Here is a 12,758-nt window from a genome sequence, read left to right on the forward strand (position 1 = left end):
TCTAGGGGTCAGTGAGATGGGCCTTCTTGATCAGTGAGAGGAATAATTTTGCTGTAAGCTTGTGAGGAGAATGAAATGGACTTGTGGAAAAAGACTTTTCCTTCCATAGGTTTGGAGTAAAGAACAATGGCGAAGCACGTGGTCTAACTGAGGAAACAGAGAAGTGAGTAGAAGCAGGAAATTGAGAGATTACAACCAGACATCTTCTATCTTCTGCTTGTGGAATAACTACTGGAAAGTTCTAGAAGTGGAGGAAAACTTTCTGAGGCTACCCTTTTGAATTGTAATAATTTCCCCCTTCTGGAACATTCAGGAAATATGGAATTGCTATATGGTATAGAATTCTTATATCTCTTATATCTTCTATCTTGTATTAGGCCTTTGTAGTCCTATAGTGTCAACTGAGTCTTCTTGCAGTTGCTGTGGCAAGCAGCTCTGAGTGAGGTTCCCATCTGACATCACACAAGCCGATCCTGATAGTGCTTTGTCTCATGGCCCTTTTTCCATGGTCCCTGTTGACACTGTGTTTGGGGACACCACAGAACCTTGATATGACACCATAGAATTACTGATGTGAATCCTTTCCCAATGAAAGATGAGCTGTGAGTCCAGCTTCCTTCCTTTCCCTGCCCCAGGTAATACTGAGACTCACGTTAGATGGCTTCTTAGAGAATTATCCCTGAGCAGAAGCCGCCAGCCACACTGAGAGCCAGCCAAATAGTCATTTTAGATTTGCTCTTCATCCGTACCTTGCACTTATGCCTTACCCCTGCAGTACAGAACCGATTTCTACCTCTGGGCAGAATGCAACAAAGAGCAGCTCAGTGCTGCTTCACAGGGAGGGCCCGGGCTGCTCTGAAAGAGTGTAAGAGCTCTTCTCAGTTCCGCTGAGTATCTCTGCAGTACCTTGTCTTCAGAATGTACCACTTCCTTTGCTCCTATGCATTCCACTGGGGTGTGGTTCCATCGTGGACTTCTTTTGATTCCGTCTCTTACCACCCAACATTGTGTCTTTGTGTCTCATGCTTATTGACTTTCCTCAAAGTTTGAGAATGGCAATTACTATCAAGTCTACCTTTCCTCTGTCCAGCTCCTGTCCTTCCCTAGATTCTCTCTTGACTCTCTTGGCATGTAAGTGCTGCTCCCTCTATCCAATTTTTATTTCTCTCAGCCTCATCCCAGGAATGATAAATTCATAGATGCCAGAGAGTTCCAGAACCATTGATCCTGGTATTTGGACTGAAGGGGTCTGACCACCAGCTTTCTAGTCCTTTAGCTGGTGCAGCCACTGGCTTAAAAGGTAAGAGCAAGGAGGACAATTAGCTACCAGTATACTCACTCACCAGTTTGGCAGGATTGGAAACCCTTGAGGTGCACGTCTGCCTGCCTTGTCCCAGATTAGACTACAAGTTCCTATGAGCCAGGAATGTTGCCGCCTTAATATTCTGTCTTTGTATCTCACACAATACCTGGGACAGAGCTTGCAGTTAATATCTAAGGAAAGATGAAAGAAGAGGAAGCATGGTCTGTGAGCCATCTTGGCCATCCTTGAAACAAATGAAAGGTTCTGGGTGAGACGGTTATGTGATGTGGGGCTGCTGCTACCTATGCATTTTTAACTGGACAAATCTCCGGGATCAAAGAAGAAACGAAGACGTGTCTTAGCTAAGATTACTATTGTTGAGATGAAACACCTAACCAAAAGCAACTTGAGAGAAGGATTTATTTCCTCACAGTTCCATACAACAATTCGTCACCAAAAGCAGTGAGAGTGGGAACTCAAGCAGGGCAGGAACCTGGATGTAGGAATTCATGTAGAGGCCATGGAGGGGTGCTGCTCACTGCCTTGCCCAGCCTGCTTTCTTACAGAACCCAGGACCACCAGCCCAGAGTTGGCACTGCCCACAATGGGCTGGGCCTTCCCCCATCAGTCACTAGTGAGAAAATGCCCTACGTGCTTGCCTACAAACAGACCTTATGAAGACATTTTCTTAGCTGAGGCTCCCTGGTCTGATGACTCTAGCTTGTGTCAAGTTGTTGTAAAACTAGACAATACAAGAAGTAAGACTCAGAAGAGGATTAGAGCCACAGATGAAAGACACAGGAAAACTGGGATATCTAAAGAGCTAAAAATATTCTCTCTAGGGGTACAGGAAGGCCCTGCTAATGATGTGATTACCCTTGACACACTCAAACCATACTCATCTTAAACACTTCTGACAAACTGCTCTTGGAGTCATCAGACTTAGATCATTCTTGCTTTAATTAAGGTAAAATGAACTTCTAAAGTCAGAGTCCAACCAGTTTTTTTCCTTCTTCTTCTTCTTTAAGTATTCACTGGGGAAACACTCCAGATGGGCAGGCAGAAGTGAAGAGGAAACAGGATCACTTGGTCCCAGGGTAGGAAGGATGCTATGAGGACTATTCAACCAGGGAGGGTAGGCTCCGGATCCCTCCTGTCCTAATTGTTCCTCCTCCATCTCCGGTCTGATTTCCTTCCTCCCTCCATCTGTTTTCCTACAGCATTCATCACTACCTGCCCCTGTATCCATATAGTTATTTTATTTATTGCCTTTTCTTTTGCCTGTTCGGTGAGAGCAAGGGCTTTGTCCTATTGGCCGCTATAGCCTACGTCTCAGATCAATGTCGGGTATTTAGTGGGCACTTAAAAATTAGCTGCTAAAAGACGAATTACCGAAGATAACAATTGGTTGAATCTCTGCCATATGCTAGGCCCTGTCCTTGACGAAGCTACAAGGATGGAGACAGGCCTGAAAATAAACACACCATGGCTCCACTTCTGATTTTACTGAAGCATATCCAATGCGCTGCAGGATCCTCAGGGCTGGAAAACTCCCGGGGTGTGGAAGGCCCTGGGAAGAAGCTCCTCGTGTGCTAGGGAGCCAGGCGGAGCTGCAGGAGAGGCTGCTAGAGACAGACGCTTCCCCCAGCCTCTCAGCATCTTCTTTTCCTGTCCGCTGGGATCCTTTCCTCTCCTTGCATGAGTATGCAGGATCTGGGCACCAGACATTCTCGTCTTGGGACCCCAGTACATCCTCTCCCATCGCAGGAGAGCCAGCCCCTGGTTTTCCAGCTCGCTTGTCCACTACTTGGGAGACCTCCACCTGAAGGTTGAGCCCTGGCCGCTCACCGGGTAGCCAGCGCCCTGGTCCCCGCCCCCTACCTGCAAGCTGAGGAGTGCTGCAACCCGCCCCGCCCCCGCCGCCCGCGGGACCCCAACCCCGCCCCGCCCCCGCGGCCCGACCGCTTCGTTCCGGGGGGCGGGGCCGCGAGCTGCGTTGTCTGCAAGGCGGGGAGAGCCAGGCTGAGGGGAGGGGCAGCGCCGGCATCGGCCAATCAGTGCCGCGATCACATCCATGCAAATATGAGCACAATGGAGCGAGCCCATCACTCGCTCCTGCAAGCAAGCTTGAAACGGGCTTCACACTGAGCGGCAGTCCAGATGACCAATGATTCCGTGTTTTGGGCCAGCAAAGCCCAATGGCGCGGCGGGAAGGGCGGGCCTGAGCTGGGTTAGGGTGTCCTTGCAGGGTGTCTGAGCTAAACTTCACCAAATAATAGCTGTTTGTATTTTGGCTGCTGCAGGAGCCATTTTAGGTAAGTTCTTCTCTTAACTTTTTATTTTCCTGCCTGGCCCCGGCGGGCTGGTCTTGTCCGCGGCGACCCTGTCTCCGCCCCGCTGGCAGGGATGGGGCTGCCCTATGAATGGACCGGGGCTGAGGGGCCGCGGCGGCGCGAGGCCCGGCCGGGCAGGGGTCCGAGCGCGGCCGGCGGGCGCACGGCCAGGCCGAGGGCTCCGAGGCCTGGGGCGAGGGGCTTGGCGTCTGCCCTGCCCGGCTGCCGCGCGCTCCGGCCACCCTCCGTCCTTGGGAGAGCGCCGCTGCGGGCCGCGCGCCCAGGTTCGGGGTCCCGCTTCCGACCCCGAGCGCGGGCCTTTGCGGTGGGGCGGGGCCTGCCAAGGCTTCCCGGGGGACCCCAGCGGTCCGCGGCGCGTGAGGGCCGCCCCCGCGCCCGCCAGCCGCTGCCGCCCCCGCGGAGAAGTTGCTCCGCTCCGCGTCCTGCGTCTGTTTGCAGGGGTGAAGGAGGGTGGGCCGGTGCCAGGCTGCTGCTCCGGGAGGGGGCGGGGGCCCCGGCGCGTCCCCGGGTCGCGCGCCCCTCCCGGCGGCTCCTCACGCACTAGCGCGCACTCGCCCAGAAAATTGGAACCCTGAAGACTCCAAGCCACCAAGCCACCCCGCTGCCAAGTTTGGTGCGTTATTAGATTGCATGTTAGAGCTTGCAAAGAAAAGGAGATTGGGGCGTGGGGGTGGGGAGAGAAAAAAAGAAAAAGAATCTGTCCCCTTTAGGTATTTATTTTTCTTCTCTGTTGAGAAGTAACGGAGAATGTCCTTCCTAAAATTTCTAGGGACCATGCCTGTCAGAGATGCAGAGGGGTTGGCAGCTTCTTGGGTTTTAAACCGAGGTTATTAGGAAATCCCCGCACTAGTGAGAGATAATTGAAATGTGAGTTTGTTTGCAGCTTCAGTTTTATTTGATCCAATTAAAAATGCATAAGCAAGCACTTTATGTTTGTGTACATAGAGTATTCCTAGTTTCAGTTATGACTAATATGAGTGTGGTTTCACGAATGTGGGATCTAATAAGGCAGTATAATTCAATTTTGAGCTCGTAGGCCCGTGTTCTCCAAATTAGGCTTTATAGACCATTAGTAATCTGGCCAAGGTTTCTAGTGAATCCCTGGCATCTCTGAGTATCTTCTCTAGGGCTGTGTGTGCCTTATTCTCCACCTCTTAAAAAACTGTTCATTCTGCTGTAACAGATCCATGAACAGAGAAAATAGATATATTAAATATTGACAGTTTTCAGAGTGTTTGAAATATTTTGCCTAGGATTTGATTATTTCCCAAATGGTATATAAGGATATCGTGCCAGTACGCTCCCATATTGGCATACCTCATGGGGATCTGCTTATGGTGCTTTTGGAAAAGTCTGGACAGACATCACTCAGTTCCCAGAGCGGTGAATGCTCAACTTACGGTGCTGGGGTGAGTGGGTCTTTCCCATTGGCTGTGCGTGGCACAGTAGTTTAGCTGGAAGCCAAGTTGGACAATCAGGTTGGCAACCTCCAAGAGAGGTTTTGTGAACTTTGTGGTTCTCTGGCAACAGAAAGATTTCAGATCTGTGTATGATAAAATGATTAGGCATGAGTTGTCATGTTAGCGTGGTTTATGCCAACCAGAGCAGGTGGTTTCACAAAGGCCTGGGAAAATGTGGAGTGGTATGATTTAATTTGGAGTTCCTTCATAGATGGGTTATGTTTCTGTATTGAAACTTTTTTCTTGATGAGTGGGTTACTAAAAGCTAACCTGACGGACGGCCAGGAAGATACCTCTTGTGGTAAAGTGCTTGCCATGGTAGCATTGGGACCTAAGTTTGAGTCTCCAGCATCCATATGAAAAAGTCAGGCATGGTGGCTCTGTAATTTCTGGGGCTTGCTGGCCAGCCTAGCTGAACTGGTAAGTTCCAGGGGTATTGGTATTGAAAGATAAGGTGGTGAGATTGGGGAAGAAAAACTGACCTTTGGTCTCCATGTGCACAAGCACACATACACAAACACACACAGAAAGCCTCTAACTTGTATATATCCCTCCCATCACTCTGTTGCTTTGGAATCTCCACTTATAACTTTGAGGTGCTGTTCCTGGTGTATGTAGTCTGTCTTGGTGTAGTGAAGTCAGATTTGTGTTTCTGAGATGTTACAGTTTCCCTGGAGTTACTTTTTTTCTTTTTTTTAATCTTTTACCATTTAGCTTTGTTACAGCACAGCAAACTAGATACAATTTTACCCCTGTTTTCACATACCTTTATAATTATTTTTTAGAGTAGCACAGTAGGAGGTCCTCCTCAATATATGAATTCAAGCTAGGGGTTGAAAAACCAGTTATCAATGGTGTGAGAGATCCAGTTAGGCCTTCCATTTCAGGAAGGCCCACTTGAAGTGTGTTTGTTTGTTTGTGTGTTTTGGTATTTATTGGTATACTTTACCATAAATTTCTCAAATAGAAAAGACAATATGTAGCAGGATTGTATCTCTTTAGGAACTACATCCAATTTATGATTTTACCAGCTAAGTATTGCAGAAGATTTATCAGAAACAGTCTGCCCTGAGGCCACTATATTGTGGAGATTTCTTTGGTTTATTTAAATTGCACAAACATTTTTTGGTTTTCTTGGAAGCATGGCTTAATCCCAAGCCTATCTATCTGTGGTTATGCTCTCTGGGTCAAACCATGAGGCTTCTTAACTAACATCAGACATCCTTCTGTCATTGCCTATGCTCTCCAACTTTGATGGGAAGTCTGTTAGTAAGGATCAGTGGGTCTCTCATGTGCCCTTTAAAGGTTATAGAATTCAGAGAGCCTCCCTGCAAAAGTACCTTTGGTACAGGACAGGGACAATACTCACATCCCCTGAAGAAATTGCTTTCTTTATTCCACTTTCCCCAATGGTTGCATTGCTTGCTGCAAAGCTTGCGATATTTTTGTCCTTAATAAATATTTAGGGAGTTTCTTCTACCTCCATCCCTCATAAAAGCTGTGATTTAGTTAAGTAAAAAGCTACAGTGGGTTTCATGGGGTTGCCTGCATCCTTCAGTACCAGATTATAATATTGCAAACTCTGAAGGACGTAAAGTAATAGCTAGGGCTAAGGTGTCAGCTCTTTAAGGATCATTTATTTGCAGTGGAATGTGGCATAATTGTGAGACAAGCAACAGAGAACCAGGGCTGGTCGGTGCTGGGGGCTAGGGGATATGAGGTACCCTTGCTCTGTAGCCACTTCATGAAGCTGGGCTGCAGCTCAGCAGAATGAAGTAACATGTTCAAGGCTATTAAACTAGGAAAGGATAGAGGCAGAATTTGAACCCAGATCTTTTAGCTCCAAAGCAACTCCAAACATGGCTTGTTTTAGTAGTGTGGTGCTAGGTCAGTGAACATACTTTTCCTAAGAATGTATCCCATTTTGCTTTTCTGTTTCAAGAATTGATTGCTGAGGTTGGGGGAGGTGGTACAGGGAAGGCCCAATAGCCCTCCTTTCCTGTAATACATTTAGGAGTTTAGGAGTAGTCAGGTACACAGTAATCATGACGTGCAGAGGGAGAATGCAGTCACTTTTCCATGCCAGAATGTTTTTTTCTTTGGTTTGTGTTGTGGAGGCGTTGATACCCTCATGAGAAATTCTGCTACTTCCATAAAAGTCGTGAAGGTAGTAAAAGAGTTATTTTAAAATATCCATTGCTGTTCCCCATCTTGGACTAAATTGTTTGGATAAAATCCAGAGAAAAGTATTTTGTCTGTAGTACCTATGTTGGCCAGTTCCTGTAGCTTGTGGTAGAGTATGTGTGTCCTCATATTCTTTATGTCCTTACTCTGTCCTGGGAACTTTAGAATATGTAAAGTACATGTGACATGATTTAAGCTCCTTTTGGGAATTTTTTAAACTCTGAACTTTTTTCCTCTGTGTAATCCTGAATGTCTTAAAATTTTTTTTAGATTCCTTTTTTTGTGTATGACTGTATACCGTGTGAGTACCTTGGAGTTACAGGTAGTTTCTAGCCACTTGTGAGTCCTTTGGGGGATCAAATCCAACGCCCAGTGCATGACTTAAAGTGTTTTAACAAGAAAAAAGCCCTATCTTTCAACAGACTTATATGATGCTGTTATCCATTACTTTAGAATTTAAGACTATACTTGAAAATTTTAGGAGCATTAGGAAGTAGAATTAGGATAGTTTCAGGGAATATTTCCAAACATAAATGGAAAGTGATGAATATGTACTTGAGGGTTTTTTGTTTTTTTCGTTTGTTTGTTTTGTTTTTCAAGACAGGGTTTTTTCTGTGTAGCTTTAGAGCCTGTCCTGGAACTTGCTCTTTAGATTAGGTTGGCCTTGAATTCATAGAGGTCTGCCTGCCTCTGCCTCCCAAATGTTGGGATTAAAGGTATGTACTACCACCGCCTGGCATACTTGAGTTTATAATAATAAGAAGTGATATTTCCTTTCCTTGTGTTCTTTAAGTTTTTTTTTTTAAATGAGGCGTATTCATCATCTAGTTTTATAGGCATAACTTTTATAAAGTAGTTACATTTTTCATATATTTTAGGTTTTTTTTGTATGCCGTGTGACCATGTTACTTAATTTTTGGAAATGTGTATCTGTGTTTGATTTTTCTTTTCTTTTTATTTGTTTTTGAGACAGGATCTTACTTTGTGATCCTGATTTTCCTGGAACTTACTATGTAGAACAGTTGGACTCTGACTCATAGAGATTTCTGCTGGGATTAAAGACACACAGTACCATGCCTAGCTGGATATTTATTTGTTTGTTTATTATTTATTTTGAATACCAAGATTGTTTATGCAGAAGAACTGGCTTCAGATGGAGAAGAGGTTTTTGTAATTTGTTTGTAACTTTTTCATCAGTTATTGGTTTATTTCTGAAGGCCAAAGAATAGTATACAAATCTATTGTCATTTGTGGTTCTCATAATGTCTCCCCACTTTTTCCATCCACATACCAAAAGTTAAATTAAGACTCATGGGTACTTTTACAGCATTCCCAGGGGTCATCCCTAGACTTCCTTCCCTCCCTGTGCTTTTCTGGAAGATGGTCCATGCTGGTTCCCCTTCGTAGGGTCTAAGGTTGTGGGAAGTAAGAAGGCAGCTGTATGACTGTCTTAGAGGATTCTGGACTTCTCAGTGTCAGCCATCTGCCTCTACAGATGGGGCTAGCAGGATGGTTGTGACAAAAGTGCATGACACTTTCTGTCTTTTTCTTTTTTCCTTACTCATTTTGTTGTTGCTTCTGTCTATAGATGAGGATTTTCTTTTTCCTGAACCCAAAGTCAACAGCCCAGGCACTTGTCTTTATTCACATATGCTAAAAGAAGGAACAAGCCAAACAGGTTCTTGTTGTAATTAAACAAAATCCCCTTTTTCATATCTCAAGTCTTACAACTTCTATGAACACTAAGTAGGGTTTTCTGAAAATGTGTCTAGCTGATCAAGTATTTATATCAGATTCCATAAAAGCTGCTGCTACTGTGGAAAAGTGTCTTGTTTTTAAGGTTCTTGGGTCTTACTGTGTGATTAAAAACAAATTGATAAAAACAAGTCTAGATCAGTAAGAGAGTCATTGAACTTGGGATTTCCATAGATTTTCTTATAGAGTCAACTTATTGGACTGGAACATCAGTTGAAGAGAAGAATCAGTTTATTTTTCTTAATAGATAGATTAGATGGTTTGGTAAAGGTCACTGATTCCTGTAAGGCAGTGGTTCTCAACCTGTGGGTCACAACCCCTCTGGGGTCAAAGGACCCATTCATCACAGGAGTCACCTAAGACCATTGGAAAACACTGACATTTACATTATGATTCATTACAGTAGTAAAATTAGTTACACAGTAGCAGTGAAAATAATTTTATAGATGGAGGTAACCACAACATGAGGAACTGATTTAAAGGGTTGTAGCATTAGGAAGGTTGAGAACCACTGCTCTAATGGCTTGCTCCTTTATGGGTATACATAGTAAAGTGTGCCTGGGCTGTTTGCTTTGGGTTCAAGAAAATATAGTCAGTGTTCTCATAAGTCCTTCGAAAGACTATGACTGATAAACTAAGTCCAGGTCATAGGTTTTGTTCACTGGAGGAAATTTTACATAATTTAACAGACACTTTATTATTGCTCATTGTATAGTTTGTCTTAGCAATTCTTGCAGTGTTAGCAGTCTGCATTCAACTGTTAGATTCCCATGAGTTCATTAGGCCATCATCACTCCTGGTCATGTGACAGGATTGGCTCACACTATCATTGTTGATGTCTGTATGGGCCATTGTAACGTCACTAGGACAGAAATGCTGACAGGAATAAGAGAGGAGGGATTTATTTTGGTTCAGGGCACAGGTGAAGGCATGTTGACCACGCTTGGTGGCTAGGCTGTGGCTGTGACAGCATATGTGTGAGGGCTGATTTATGTTAGTGTTAGTCAGGAAGCAGAAACATCTTTTTGCAGAACCCAGTCGGTCCCCAAGACAGCTGCCTGCCACCTCCAGCTAGTCTCCACTCCCTAAAGGTGCTTCATCCTCCCAAAGCAATGCCACCGCCTGGGGCTCAGCTTTTCAACACAGGAGGTGTAGAAGGACAATCTGCATCCTGACCCTGCCATCACTAGATTGCCTTTGAAAGCAAATTTGGTAGGATACCATGTTAAGGATTTAAGGGTATTCTACTTAATGGAATTAACAGTTTTGCCTTGAATTGTAAAAATACCTCGAGGAACTTATAGAGGTTATGAAAAACTAATGGCAAACTTCAGAAAGATGATGGTAAAAATATAAGATGAGTCTTTACAGATCTGACTCCTTTAAGTAGCTCCTTAGATTTGTGCAGGTCTGAACTGTTATGTCTCTGGATTGGGTTGAGTTGTATGCAGTACTTGTAGTAAGCATGTTGACACTTTTATGTAGTTCCTTAGAAAAGATGTTTTACCTCTTAAATCTAATAATAAAAGTATTAACTTACATTGTTCTGCTTGATGTGATCTCCCTCCTCCCCACCCCTGAGTCCATTTTTCTGATATTAGTATTAGTCTGTGGCTGATTAGGAAAGAACAAAAATGAAAACTAGCCCTTTGCTGGTAGAGAGCACTTGAGCCAGTGTTGAGCGACTTCAGCACTGCCATGTAGTTTGCTAAAATGTCAGAGCGGTGAAGTAGGCAGTGGAGAACCAGACGTTTATCGGAGAATTTTATGAAGATTGACACTTGAGAAATGGTTCTGAAATAGCACTCCCTAGTAGAACTTTGTGCTGTGACAGAAATACACAAGTTACCTGGCATGTATACTTTTAAACCTCTCATATGTGACTGAAGAATTTAAATTTTATTTAATATTAATTGAAATTTTAAGTGGCTAATGCTAATTAAAATTGACATTATGTACCCATTTATATTATCTGGTTTTATGTGAAAGTTGATTTGAAAGTTCAGAAAATTGGATCAGAAATAAGCCTGAATGTGTTTCATGAGGCTTGAGAAACAACAAGGTAGCTAATAGATTTGCCAGCAAGGGCTCTTAACCTTTCTGTCTATGACTACTATGTATGCTGTCCTTTAGCATGACTTCTGACATGTTTTCTTAATAAGATTTAAGGCAAGCAACATTTTAAGTGTAGTACTGTAATTCTCCAGTTCTCGGTAGAAATAGTGCTGGTTATAACGGTTTCCATCTCATTAGGTCATAGGGTTTCATTTTCAGATGTATTTATAAGTTGAGAACAGGGATGGATTTACACTTTGTAAAGGAAACCATTTTTGATCATACTCCCCAAGTCTCCTTTGAAAAACTGATTATCTCTGCCCCTATTGCAGTATATTTTAAAAAGTATTTGGTAAAAGACATTTCTTTTGCTTATTCAGGAATGAATATATATGTGTGTGTGTGTGTATGTATATATATATATATATATATATATATATATATATATACCTCAACCTGCCCCATGTGCTTGAACTTCAGATTTTAAACTTTGGAAAGCCAAGGATAACATTGATTTTAGTTTATTGATCAGTATCCCCGCAGAATTGCAAATTATTTTGTGATTGGCAAGTGGATAGAAGTTTGATTATATACAAGTCAAATTTGACTGTCAAGATCCAAATGTCAAATCATGCTTTTAAAATGCGGTCTAGTCATAATAAACGGGTCTGGTTAAACAGCAGCTTTATTAAACATGTGTATATCACACATGGGAAATTGTTGGTCATTTAGGTAGTGATTCTTACAGAGAGAGACAGCAAGGGCTTGTCCTGTGTGGTTTCCAGGCCCAGAATGCTAGGTTCCTTAAAGAGCATGGGTAATGCTGTGCGTAGAGTGCTTTGTAACACGGCACTGTCTGTTGTGGTTATGACACTGGTTGATGCTATGTCAGCTCACTTTTCCCATGTGTTAATTCTCTTTTAAGTGGCAGGTCTTACACTCTAAGGGTCCAGTGGGTTATGATGTGGTAGGGAATAGTGTCTGCTTAACTGACAGTGACATGAGTACCCGAGTAGTGCTGATTTGGGGACTTGTCATTTTGAAATATGCTACTTCAATTTCTTTTTATTTGCATTTTTAAAAGACCTCTCCTTATATATCCCTGCCATTCTCTCTCTGATCTATATCAAGTGTATGCCACTATGCCTGGCTGGCTTCTGTGTAACTTTTCTTCTAAAAGGATTCAAATTCTAGGTATTTGCATGTATGTGGCTCTTTCTTGCCCTTTCTCTCCCTCTCCCTCTCTTCCTCCTCTCCACCTTCTGATAAGGTCTCAGAGATCCCATATCAGCCTCAAACTTGCCCATTTGTGCAAAGTATGACCTTGAACTTCTCAACCCCCTTGCTTCCACCTACTGAATGCTGAAATTATAGCTATATGCAAACATGCTCAGTTTCATGCAGTGCTGGGGATCAAACCCAAGGCTTTCTTGCATTAGGCAAGCACTCTCCCAACTGAGTTACATCCCTAGCCCTCTATGAGGTCTTGGAGAATTGGGAAGCCATTGATAGAATTGCAATCTAATAGTCTTGACAGATCCCATGCTTAAAACGTTTGTAATTTTCCTTTCTTCAAGTATGCTCCCATGTTAAGATGGTGCTACATGACTGATTGCATAAACCATACACAAATACGAATCTTTTCAT

At 43.6% G+C, this 12,758-nt stretch overlaps 1 protein-coding gene across 4 annotated transcripts in view; it reads left to right on the top strand.

Moving 5' to 3' along the window:
- The first annotated feature begins 3,463 nt into the window (after positions 1–3,463).
- Chd6 (chromodomain helicase DNA binding protein 6) overlaps positions 3,464–12,758 on the top strand; it is a 157,706-nt gene continuing 148,411 nt past the window's right edge. For 3 of the 4 annotated variants that reach the window (XM_051187234.1, XM_051187258.1, XM_051187263.1), the window contains exon 1: positions 3,464–3,618. The gene's annotated coding sequence lies outside the window, so the exon portion shown is untranslated. Of the gene's footprint in view, positions 3,619–4,204; positions 4,271–12,758 lie in introns of those variants that run through there. The other variant, XM_051187242.1, reaches the window with a different exon arrangement.

Source organism: Phodopus roborovskii, unplaced genomic scaffold, assembly GCF_943737965.1.
Source record: "Phodopus roborovskii unplaced genomic scaffold, PHOROB, whole genome shotgun sequence".
NCBI lineage: Eukaryota > Metazoa > Chordata > Mammalia > Rodentia > Cricetidae > Phodopus > Phodopus roborovskii.